Source organism: Fukomys damarensis, unplaced genomic scaffold, assembly GCF_012274545.1.
Source record: "Fukomys damarensis isolate Sample0158 unplaced genomic scaffold, DMR_v1.0_HiC HiC_scaffold_32, whole genome shotgun sequence".
In the NCBI taxonomy this organism is placed as follows: domain Eukaryota; kingdom Metazoa; phylum Chordata; class Mammalia; order Rodentia; family Bathyergidae; genus Fukomys; species Fukomys damarensis.
The window spans coordinates 35,037,833-35,049,652 of NW_022900944.1; the positions used below are offsets into that span (position 1 = coordinate 35,037,833).

General features: G+C 46.9%; 1 protein-coding gene across 1 annotated transcript in view; it reads left to right on the forward strand.

Annotated features, from left to right (window-relative positions):
• Zfhx3 (zinc finger homeobox 3) overlaps positions 1-11,820 on the forward strand; it is a 234,412-nt gene continuing 222,592 nt past the window's right edge. The window contains exon 1 of the mRNA XM_033757937.1: positions 1-44. The gene's annotated coding sequence lies outside the window, so the exon portion shown is untranslated. The remainder of the gene's footprint in view (positions 45-11,820) is intronic.

Below are 11,820 nucleotides of genomic sequence, written 5' to 3' on the forward strand. Positions count from 1 at the left end.
AGGGCCTCCTCCCTCCGGAGGTGTGCGGAGGCTTTGTGTGCCAGGTGAGTGCAGCCTCCCTCCCCCGCCGCCCGCCGTTCGGCCGCCGGCCTAGCAGCACTGCAGGCAGGTGCCGCGAGTCTTGGCTGAACTTCTCATTCTCTTGGGGCACGAGGGGGAAGGGCAGGCAGGATGTACTTGAACTCCTAGACTCCAGCTAGAACCTACCTAGGCTGAGAGTGTCTAAATTCTGCTGGGCACAGCGTCCAGTCAGTCCTTCCTTCCGCTTTCCGTCCCTTCCTTCTTTCCTCCTCTCCTTCTTCTGCTTCTGGATTAGTTCCTGCTTTTTGAATACTTAGGTTACTGGTGCCATTTAGAAGTTTGGGTTCCTTCACCTAAAATTGCACCCTTTCCTGCTAGAGAAGTCCCGGGTCAGTTCAAAACAATGTAAAGAATGCGCCTGTTGTGCCGTAATTAAAGGGAGAACCAGAGTGTTGGAGCTGGAGGGCACCTTTGGCGATTGTCATGTCCACCCTCTAATTTTAGTTTGTTCTCACTCTGGAAAAACCAGAGCAGCTTTATTTCTCAGGGGAGGGAGTGCAGAGGGAAAGCTAAGATTTTTGTCCTGTTAAAGGGGAAGAGTGCCCAAGTATATGAGTGGCAAGAAAAAATAAACACACAAGTCATCTTTGTAGGCTTGAAGGGAAAGGAGCTCTCTGGAAAACGATCCTTTCTGCTTTGGCTTCGCCTGTGTTATGATGGGGGAATGCCTGGTGGGCTGAGACTACAGCTCACTCTTGCTCACTCGCTCCCTTGGCATGGTCTAATATGCAGCTGCCCTGCACAGTGGCATGCAGTGTGTTAAACTGGTTGAAAGGAAACTTCTGAGCAGGAGGGTCCCGGAGGGTCAACCCTCTTCCTCCTCTCCACCTGTATCATTTAACAGGCCTTGGAGGCTCTTTAGAAGCCACAGATAGATAACCTCAGAGGGCACAGACAGATGCCCCACCTGGGCATCCAGGGAAGGCGCCTCCTTAAACAGAGGCCTTTCTTGGTAGAATGCATCAGGGCAAAGCAAGGAAAACAAACTTAAGCCTTGAAGGTAGATAGTGAGAAAGTCGCCCGTCATCTGATTTCATCTCGTGCTTTGAGATCCTTGGAGACAAGTCACTAAATAAATAGAGTATAATTTAAAGCCCACTCTAGCTGGGGAAACTGTTTCTTTGCCATCAAGAAGCAGGTGCAGGTTCATAGAGTTGGCCCCTTGAGTCCCCTCATTCCTAAATTCAGGAGGTGTCAGCCCTTCATGTTCTTTTAATGGCTGTGGTTTCTGGATAGGTTTCAAGGGAAACCCGGCAAAAAGTCATGAGTTCCAGGAGGCTGGGCTGGAGAGGGAAGCCTGACTGCTGTGCGAGACTGCTTCTGATAGGAAAACATATACCTTCAAGGTAACCTGATCGAGCAAGGCTATGGCGGGGAACGTGGGCCTGTTTCTTGTTATCAGAACAGTCACTGGCGGCCTGAGATCCTGACTGTGTTTTATTACCCCAACATGAACACAAGGGAGCAGAACAGGGTGTGAAGGGTATCAGGAGACCATGGTTCTCAACCGTTTAAGGATTTCAAGAATGGGGTCTTTGGGAAGAGGTGCATACCTCATGTTTGTGCACCTGTATTTGTGTTCATTCTGTTCTCAGGGAGCCCTTTCAGAGGGTGTGTGGCCACGAAGTCCAAGAACAACTTTTCCTCTTTCCCTTTCCTAAATTACAGGACTAAGGAGATTGTCTGCATTTGGATTCCAGCATAGTTTTTAGAAAGCATGTAAAGTGCCTCTCAGAACGGGCCGGGGTCACACTTGGTCTTTTATTTAATTACACAAGTGTTATTTAACAACATGGGGCAGATGCAGAAGCAAGCACTTTATACTTTAAAAACAGTCTTTTTGAAATCACAAGGAGTCAAGTAACTTGAAGACCTTCTGTCTTTATGACATGAGTCACTTTCTTTCCCAATTTAAGAGATTTATTTTATAACGGCCACAATTTCTATGGGATAGAAGGCTCCTGTTTTCCATTTCTCCTGAAAACAGTTTTGATTGACAGGGAACTATTAAGAAACACTAACTATTTCAGAACAACAGCAACCCCAAAAATCTGAGCTGCTTCTCCAACTATCTGAAACTTTAATTTTGGTTTCTTCACTCTGGTCATTTGCACAGATGAATACTAGGGGAGGGTGGAAAGGACCCAAAGGACACCATACTCTGCTGGACAGGCCTCATTTTGCCTCATCCCAATCGATAGTGGAGTGCCTCCCTTCTTGCTGCTTTGGGATTGAGTTTAACTGCTGGTAAACTCAGTGCCAGTTGGATTGCCCAGAGGCAAGGAGCTAAAATAAGCAAGAATTCAGTTTTCATCATTATGACTTTAAGTGATGGCTCCTAGACACTCCCAGGATAGGCCTGGCTCACCTTGGGTGACCCAGAGGTGGTTAGTTCATCAGAACAGATCTGGGGTTTTAGACTGTGAGCAAAGTATCATCTGGGACTGGTGGCAATTTGGCTTAGTTCCTTGAGTTCTGGTCACAATTGGTGTCCAGGGAAATGTCCTTATTGTTGCTGTGTTCCTTTTTAGTCATCTTTTAGAGGCTGGGGCTTTTTGCCTTCTGAAATGTTAGTGTAAGAGCCTGGAAATAAATACTTGAGGGGCCCAAAGCAGACTCTTACCTAGGAAATTATTTTTATTACAGAGTTGCAGATGTCTCATCTTTAAAAAAAAATGACTAAGCAACATTTTATAAAAGTGTAGAGAAATGCTTCTGGTACTTGAAGACAGAGAAAGCCAGTTGTGTCTATACCTACTTAAGAATAACTAGGCTTTTTTCTTAACCCTGTGGTGTCTTTCCTTGACCTGCAGGGAGGAGTGGTGTTTCTGGCCCAGAGAAGCTAATGCCAGCTTGATCTCATGTGCACAAGCACTGCAGGGATAATGGACCTAATGCTCCACAGCAGCAACCTCAAGAAGCACAATCTGTGCTGTGGTTTATACTTTCATTTGTTATTGCAACAGCCCTTGCTCTTAGCCTGGCTGATTTCTGTAATGTTTGGGCCTGTTGGCCTGCACTGTTTCCCAAGGCTGGTCTAATTAACCAGGATGGGGGTGTTGCCATAAAAACCCAATGGGAAGGCAGATTCCATTACAGTGAACTTCATAGGGTTATCCAAATGCTTTGGGATGAAAATTTGGTTGTAATGGTTATCGTCAGGAAATCCCAGCACAGTTCATAATCACTATCCTCTGCCTCAGTTAAAAACTGTGCTCAGGGAAATGGGAATCCGGTTTTAATAGAATCCAGGCAAGGGAATTCCTTAGCAAGAGTGACGCTCAGATCGTGAAGGTGCTTGTTCTGTCCAATGCGCAGTGTCCTGTGTCCTTAGGCCACTCAAATTGAGAAACAAACTCACAGAAGCTAAGGTTTCATCAAACTGCCCCAAGGGAGAGACCCATGCAGAAATCTTGGCTCATTGGCAAGCTGCTTTCAAAAAACAGATTAAGGAGAAAAACTACCAAATCAACAACTGTCAGATTTGTTTTCTATATGATTTAAAGTTGGCTGCCAGACTGTTCTCTTTGAACATGTGGGAAGTGACAATCAGATGTTAGAGGGCTTTTTTTTTTTGGCTAATATGGTAAATGACTACTCTGTGGACAGGGAACTGGGGACAGAGGGAAAGCAAAGCTTAGCTCCGATTGACAGCAGCATTGTGCTAATGCTTCAGAAGCAGTGACACAATGGGATTTTTTTCTTCTTCTGATTTTCATTCACTGGGTCAGGGGACAGGGTGGTGAGGACAAGGCAGTAGTGTAGCAGTGACAAGTGTGTTTCTAGAGAGTTCTTTGCCTAAGGAGGTTGCCTTGCTTGTAACACTTTAAGGTGATTATTTTTCTTTGATGTCCCTGCCTTTCTTTTACCTTTAATTCCCAGTGTTTCTTACTTTTGCAAGGAAAAGTTTGCACATAAAAATGGGAAAGGAAACAGCAAGTTTAGGAAGTGGTAAATTTGATCATTTCAGAGCAAATGTTAGATTTTTACCAAACCTAGGCAGAGCCTTTTTCTAGCAGAATGCCTGGGCTTTATCTGTCTTTTGGGCTGGCCTTACTGCCTTACTGCTAGAGAGTTACTATACTGGCTCATCACTGTGAGGATTAACGGGGTGGTGATGTTACCCTCCAGAGGGGCCTCAGCTGGCCTCTGCCCTGGGAGGGCCTAGGTGGTTCGGCTGCCCACTCTTTGAACTTTGCCTCTCAAAATTTTCCCTCTTTTCCCCTCCTTGGAGTCAGGTCTAAGCTTCCAGGGGAGGGCGGAGTGAGATGGGCCAAATGCTGCTACCTCCCTCCCACCCCCCTGCCCTTTCTGGCTGCTGCTGGTTTGGGACTGAAGCCATTGAATTCTCTCTTAAAGGACTATCTTGACTTTAATCTCAAATAGACTTTTTGGGGCAACAGTTAATATTTATGGAGTATCTTCAGTCATCTGCAAGGAAACTCCAACTGGAACTGGGAAAACTGGCTCTGTGGGGCCCAGTGAAAAGGCAGTGGAATTTTCATCTGCTGCTGATTTCACGCACTGTCCTGATTTCAGCCACAAACCTTTGATCTGGGAGTGAGACCCTTGCCCCTGTACTTTTGAGGCAGCATTTGGTGACTGCTTAGACCTCCTGTATTGGGGAGGGGGGTGTTAAAGAGTAGGGTTGAGTATGTGGGAGTCATCAGGGGTAGCTGAGCATTATGGGGGCTAGGGAACTGGGAAGGGGCAAAGAGGGCTGCTTCATTAGTAAAAAGGGCTGAACATGTCAGGGTTGTGGGTAGGCAGAAGAACAGTTTCCGTTTATTGGTTGTTCCTGAGTCTATCCAGCAATATGACAAACAGAATATTGGCCGGACTAGATTTTGATGAACTGTCCTTGTGCTTGTCTGCCATAGGCTCTGCTCTTTAGGATTGTTTCAGTTCAGAGGAGATGTGTGTCTTCTCATTTGAACTTCTTTCGGATCAGAGAATGGGTTGGAGTCAGATTAGCCCAGATTAGCCCAGCGTAGAAAAGATGGTGGGGCTTAATTTGGTATCAGGTTTCATCCCCGAAGCCCCCAAAATCCTGTAAGTCCCTGTTCAAATGTGAAAGTCTCCTTTTGCTGTCTAAGAAGCTCTTTTTCAAGAGTATATATGCTCCCATAAGTCTATAAAAAAGTATATATGCGAAGACATGAATTTACTTGCTTCCCACATTTATGGTCTCTGAGTGGCCTATTTTGGACATCTTTGCTCTTCCTGGCAACCTTGTCCAGTGGAAATATGCTAAACAACACGTGGGTGTTTTTTTTTCTGCTTCTCAGCAACTTTTTTTTTTTTTAAACAATTTTTCTTAACTGCTCAAGAAACAATGCAAGCCTCTTCCACTGTTTCAGGCGCTGCTTCCTAAAATGCTCTTTGGCTCAGGGCCTTGGTTCTTAATGTACATTTGGCTGGTTGGGGGAGTGGTTTTTGCTTTCCCTGTAACAGCTCCACTATCTCTCTGTGGAATATCTGCATCCTTGTTAAAGTGTCAAGTCCACTTCTGGACACATAAGGAGAAGGCCCATGGATTTTAGCATGTGTGTTAGGAAGTTGATGTCACTCCTAAAGCAACAGCTTTAACTGCCCTCTCTGTTCTGCCAGGTTCTCCAAGGGTGCCGTTTCATTTTATGCGGTGCGCAGTCATTGCTGGGAGACAGACGTTCCTGAAGTCCTTCAGTCTGTGCATCTGCCTATATGAGCATGTGTTTCGTGGGTCCAGGTTGTGTACTCTTTCCTAAGATCGTATTTTACTCATTGTTGAAGTGTAGTTCGAGGTAAAGGATGGCAGAAGTGAAAATGGTAGGGTGTGCTGTGCCCCCTGCCTCCGCCTGATGCCTTTTCCGAAGAGGAAGTTGAAGCTCTGTATCCCTTCCACAGGTATCTCCGGCAGAAAGCAGAGAGAACTTTTACACCACTTAGGAAAACACCCATCAGTTTATTTTGTCCTTGATGTGGGAAAGTAGGCATTGACCAGACAGCACAGAAACTGGGTGACAGGAAGTCGTGTTGCGGACTCCCAAATGGCCAGCTGGGGGAGAGGGTATGGTCTTCCTCACGGCAGGCCCTGGTTCAGGAGCAAAGCGCCATTTCTGAATTGTCCCTTGAAATAGGGACTCGCTTGTTCACAGTCGGTTCTCTGAGTCTGAATCAAGAGAGCTCACTTCTTGGAGAGATGGCCATGGGCCATTGGAGCGAGACCCAGCACTGCTGCGCCCAACCTGTGTGACTTTGAACCAGCCACTTAATGTCTTTGAGCCTCATTTATTTCGTCTGTAGAATGGGCGAGCTGTGCACTTCACGTTTGCAGGGGAGTGCGGTGAAGCACCACACAGCGCTTCATGGGACTTAGAGGTTTGGATGGCCTCTCCGCAGAGTTAGTTCCCCTCCCGTTTGCTTTTCCTTTTTATTGGGTGCCTGCTGGTAGCCTCTGCGCCTTTCATTTCCCAGCAGCCTGTTAGAAACCAATGCAAAGGTCCAGTATTTCTTCTGCTTTTCCCCCTATGGGCTAGGAATAGAGCCAGCCCTTTTTAACATCCTGTGACTGTGTTCAGGGGCACAAGTGTCTGCGGTAGTTACTATGTCCTCTGTCCTCCCCAGCGCTCCCCAGCCTGCCCCACATGAACCCCCCCCCCCAGGCTGGCGGGCGGCCTTCTAAGAGAGCAGCCCACTCAATGCCCCACCTAGAGCAGCCTTCCTGAGCTGGCTTGTATATGCTAATAGGCCTGACTTGTCCTGGCTTGTTTGTAGTGATTTGTGGAAGCATTTATATGCAAATACTATCGACTTGCTGAGTTAATTATCATGTGCCTCCCCCTATCCCCTCCTGCCTCGCCTCCTAGTCTGGCTGGCCGGTTCTCCTCCAGCCCTGTGCTCGTCCTGTCTTCACCACCTTCATCCATGACCTTGTACCCTTCCTGTACCTGCAGGCCTGGTCACAGCTCCTTCACTGCTCTGTTGTCTGTCACAGGAACCTGGGCCTAGCTGTGTGGTCAGGCATTGTGTACTGGGTGTAACAGCGACTGCCCAGTTCCAACCCTCCGTGAGAGACCCCTGAAACATGCAAGTGAGCTTACCTCATATGCTGTGAGCTTTGAACACCATTTTTTTTTTGGTTTTTTGAAACAAGGTCTTACTACGTAGTTGAGACTGACCTGGAACTCATTATGTAGCCCAGGCTGGCCTCCAACTCACAGCGATCCTTCTGCCTCAGCCTCCTGAGTGCTGGGATTACAGGTGTGCACCACCACGCCCGGCCTTGAACCCCATTTTTACCAGCTGCCATGACAAACAGCTGTCCAGACATATCAATCCTTGACATTATTCGGTCCCTAGTCTTTTGAGAAAGTGGTTCTAATTTTTAAATTAATATTATTATTTTCTCACATTGTTTAGACCACTCAAATTTATTACCAGTTGTGAGCCTTGGCAGCTGTCCCTTCCTGCCCTACCCTAGAAACCTGAGTGGACCTCAGACCTACTTTCCTGGTCATGTTGCCATTGGTGGGGGTGGGTAGTTCGCTGTTGGGGGAGTGGGCTGCATGTGGTGTCCCTAGCTCCTCCTTTTGATGCCAGTCACATGCCCTCCCCATGACAATCAGAACTGCCTCTAGGAGTTGCCTGGGGAGTTGAACCACTGGGATAAAGGTTGCACCTGTTGCTTCTGGATGAAAAGATGACAGGTTCCCAGCCCCTCCTTCTCTGCAGCATGAGTCTCTGTGAATTGAGCAACCTCTGAGTTTGTGATTTGATCCATCTGATAATCAGATGTTACAGTCTGCCTAATTTTAGGGTGGTCTTCTTAGGGAATAAAGATGAGGACTCTTTCCTTTCAGGGCACCCTGCAGTGGGCCGGTGTTTGGGGTGGTCACCTTTTCTGCCTTGATCCTGCTGCCCAGCAGACAGAGTGTAAGCCCGTGTGGAAGTGCGTATTTGCTGGTAGATAATCATTTAAAAAAATAAAGAATCAGGGAGAACTAAGTTTAAAATGCAAATTGTACGCATAGTTTTATTGTGATGTTATTTTCTCAGTATTTGGAATTGGCCACTTAGCAGCCATGGGGCGGGTGGTGGCTACCACATGGGACATTTCTCCTCTAGGATGGCACTGGTCCTTTCCATCCTGAAGTCGGGTCATTTTCTATAGTTACTGAGTCCCTCTGTCTCTTTCTGTCTTTCTTAAGGTCTTTGTGTTTATTCTCTCAACAGTAGAGCCTTGGCTGCACAGCTGTGACCTGGGGCTGAGGCCCAAGGAGCTGGGGCTCTAATCTCTGGAGAAGCTCCTGCCTCCGTGGGGGAGGCCCTCTGGGCAGCACCCAGGGCCGGGTCTGGAAGGAGGGTAAATATTCTGAGGACTCCACAGGCTCTCACACTGCATACACTAATGGTTCGGGTTAATTTTGTGTACAAGGTCTCTTTTGTTGGACAAGGAGGTGAAAGTCCACAGCTGTGACTGGAAACAGGGAAGGGCCTACTGGGGTGACCTTGTTTTGGAAAGTCTAAATGGAATACTAATGGTGGAGATCTAAGAGGGAGATGTATGTGTGTGTTTGACTGGGCCTACAGATAAGGTGAAGAGTATTTTAAAAGTTACTTTAGTGCAACCTCCCAGATAACTGCGTGCCTGGGGCCAGTTACAATTTATGGCCAGCTGGTAGTCACTGCTGTGTGCTGGCCTCACTTTATCTTTGGAGTCCAGGCTCTGTAGCTTAACTGGTAGTACTCTGTTGTTTATTTTATCTTTTTGGGGGGAGCGGGTGGAGGACGGGGGTTTTGATCAGGTTTTGTTAGTGAAGCATAACAACATTTTGTAATACACAAAAAGCTGTTCATTTTTCTACTCCTGGGTGCTCTGGAACACGTCAGTCTTTACTGTCTCTAATGATAAGATGCATTGGGGTGCTATACTCTAGAGGTGCCAAGAGTCTGGGGTGCAGGCCCCCATCTTGAACAGTGCCACAAAGTCTGCCAAAAACCTGCACTGGGGAGGTGGCGTGGAAGCCTTAATATAGCTCTGAGCCCCAGGTTTCTTTCATCTCTGAGGTCAGTCTTTTCATGTTGCCTTGTCACTGATTGAAACTTCATGGCTGCCTGGCCAGCACATAAAACTCAACTTTCCTAGTAAGCAGCACTGCTCTGGATGGTGAGTTCCGAGATTTTTCTGGACAAGAGATGAGCAGTGGTATCTCAGCAGCACCCATTGGGATCTTTCATCCCTATGCTGCTGCATCATTCTAGAAAAGCTACCTGCCTTCTAAGTAGGAGAGGTCCAGAATTCTACCAAGTCACAGTGGAATTTCATTGATGCCTCTGAGTAGCAACTGGATAATTTTCTCCCTACTGCAGTATTTCTAGGAGGAACCGTACCCTGAAAATACACTCCCAGACTTCGCTTTTGGAAAAAGTAGGATAATTTTGAGCTTGTGTGAACTTTGCTTTTAATAATCAGGATGTGGCATTTAGGTTGCTGAAGTCTTACGTTATTTCTTATTTGTAGTTTGACAAGGAATAGTTTTGGGGGTCTTTTACCTGCAAGGCAATAAGGATAACATGGAAGTTCTTCTGATCTTTGGGTTTAATCTATAGGAATAACTTCTTTGTTGGTGGATTGGAGTAGAAAGTTTGTGGGTTTTTGTTTTTTGAGAATGGAGGATGTGGCCACAGGGTTACTTCAGATTTTTCACACTATTCTGTAGGCCACCGCCATCTGCTTTTACAAAAATTATTTTTTCATTTTAAATCCTCTAAGACAAAGGGACCGGGAAGCTCAGACCTGTCCTGCCACATTCCTGAGTAATTTGGTTTTGATTAACCGGAGCAGAGAAGTTGGTTTCTCCTAGCGACCCACTGAAGGAAGGGCTTGGACAGAGGGGATCAAAGCGCCAGGAGGGGCAGTTCACCTAATACACCAAGTCCCCCTCCTTCTGCCCGCTCCCGCTGGCCCCTCGCCCTCTCCTTTCCCTCCTCCTCCCTCTCCTTCTCCAGTCCCTGCTCTCCCTGCCTTTCAACCTCTCCCACTTTAGAAAGCCCAGGCAGGAGTTATTTCCACTTTCGGACTCTGTCCACGTGGACGTGTCTCCTAGCGCTTCGGGTGGACCGACCGGGGTGGATTCCCCCACCCCTTCTTCTTAAACTCTTTCTTCCCCCTACAAAGCTGCAGAGCACATTCCTGTGCTAATCCTGCTGCTGGAGGAATGCGAATGGCTGGAATTGTGTGCCCCAGGATGGGCCCAACGCATCTGTGCAGCTTTTCTTCTTTGAGGAGGTGGCTGAAAAGTTCATTTACACAGAGAAATGAGACTGGCCTGTGATCCCTTGTGGTAGAATAGGCACTTTCTAATAGGAAAGGGGCCTCCTCTGTGGTGTCTGTGCCTGCCTCCCGCTTCCCTTTCCTCTGTGTGTATGTGAGACACCAAGCTCTCACTGGACATACCTTTCAGGGAAGGGTAGTTAAAAGGGGTCCTCAACTCTAGATAGTGTGGAATCAAACTGGAGTAGGGGCTAGGCCTTGTCTTGGGTAATCCTCCTATGAAACCATGAAAAAACAACTTTTCATTATATTTTACAATACATGCCATGGGGCTCGGAAGCAGTCGGTCGTATTTTAGAATAGCTGCTCCACTCTTGAGCTGGTCCTGTTTTGCTGCACATCTGACCCCACCTCTTTTTTTTTTCTTAATTTATGTAGTACTTACAATTTGGATACTAAGATTATTGAGCCCACTTAGAAGTATCACTTAGGAGTTGTACCTTGTAGCTTTAGGGTGGTGTTCACGATAGTCAAGAAAAATCTCTCCTCACATCCAAGAACATTTTCTCCTCCCTGGTTCTAAAGTTGAAAGACTGGCAGAGACTCCAGGACTGCGCTTCCCAGGTGAAATACAGAGCAGGCCACTTAGGTAATGTCAGGTTGTCCAGAAGATGCGTTCAAGAATTAAACAGAAACAGGTGGAAATAACTTTAATAATATATTCTATTTAGTTCACTATATTTAAAATGTCATTCAGACAAAGAATCAGTATAATGAAAACTGTTCATGAGATTTGTGTATTGGCCCCATATCTTCGAAACACTGTGTATTTTATTCTTATACACTGGCCACAGGTCATAGGCTCAGTAGCCGCAATGGGCTGGTGGCTCCCTGCCGAACGACGCTGGTCTGGATTTAGAGACCTGCCCTGGCCCCTTTTCGGCATTATGTGGATGCAGCCATGCTGTCACCAGCTGCTCCACTTACTGGGGTTCTGGGGTATAGGTTGACAGCTCCTGTCATATCCACTTGGGATCTTTAGGAGGCAGGAATGGGATGCTGGCCCAGGCAGGTGTTTTGCCAACTGTGTCCTGGCATGCAGGTGGACCATAGAGGGGTTCAAAGCCTGTCCCAAGTCAGCATCACAGTGGCAGTGGGGAAGACAGCTCACGTCCGTGAGTTCTGGTGTGTTTATTATCACCACAGTCTTACTGCTTTAGAAGTATTGTAGAAATCACAGATGAACAGAACTGCAAGGAGCTGCTAGAAACTGTCCTTTCACCCTCTCCTCAGCAGGGTGTGTGGTAGGCTTGCTGTGGGAATGTGGGAGAGACAGACAATCTAGATTTTTGTTTTGTGGTGCTGGGAATTGAACCCAGGGCCATGTACGTATGTGCTAGGCAAGTGTTCTACCCTTGTGCTATTCTTTCAGCCCAACTTTGTTTTTCAAAGGTTAATATGCTCTTCATATAATATATAAATAT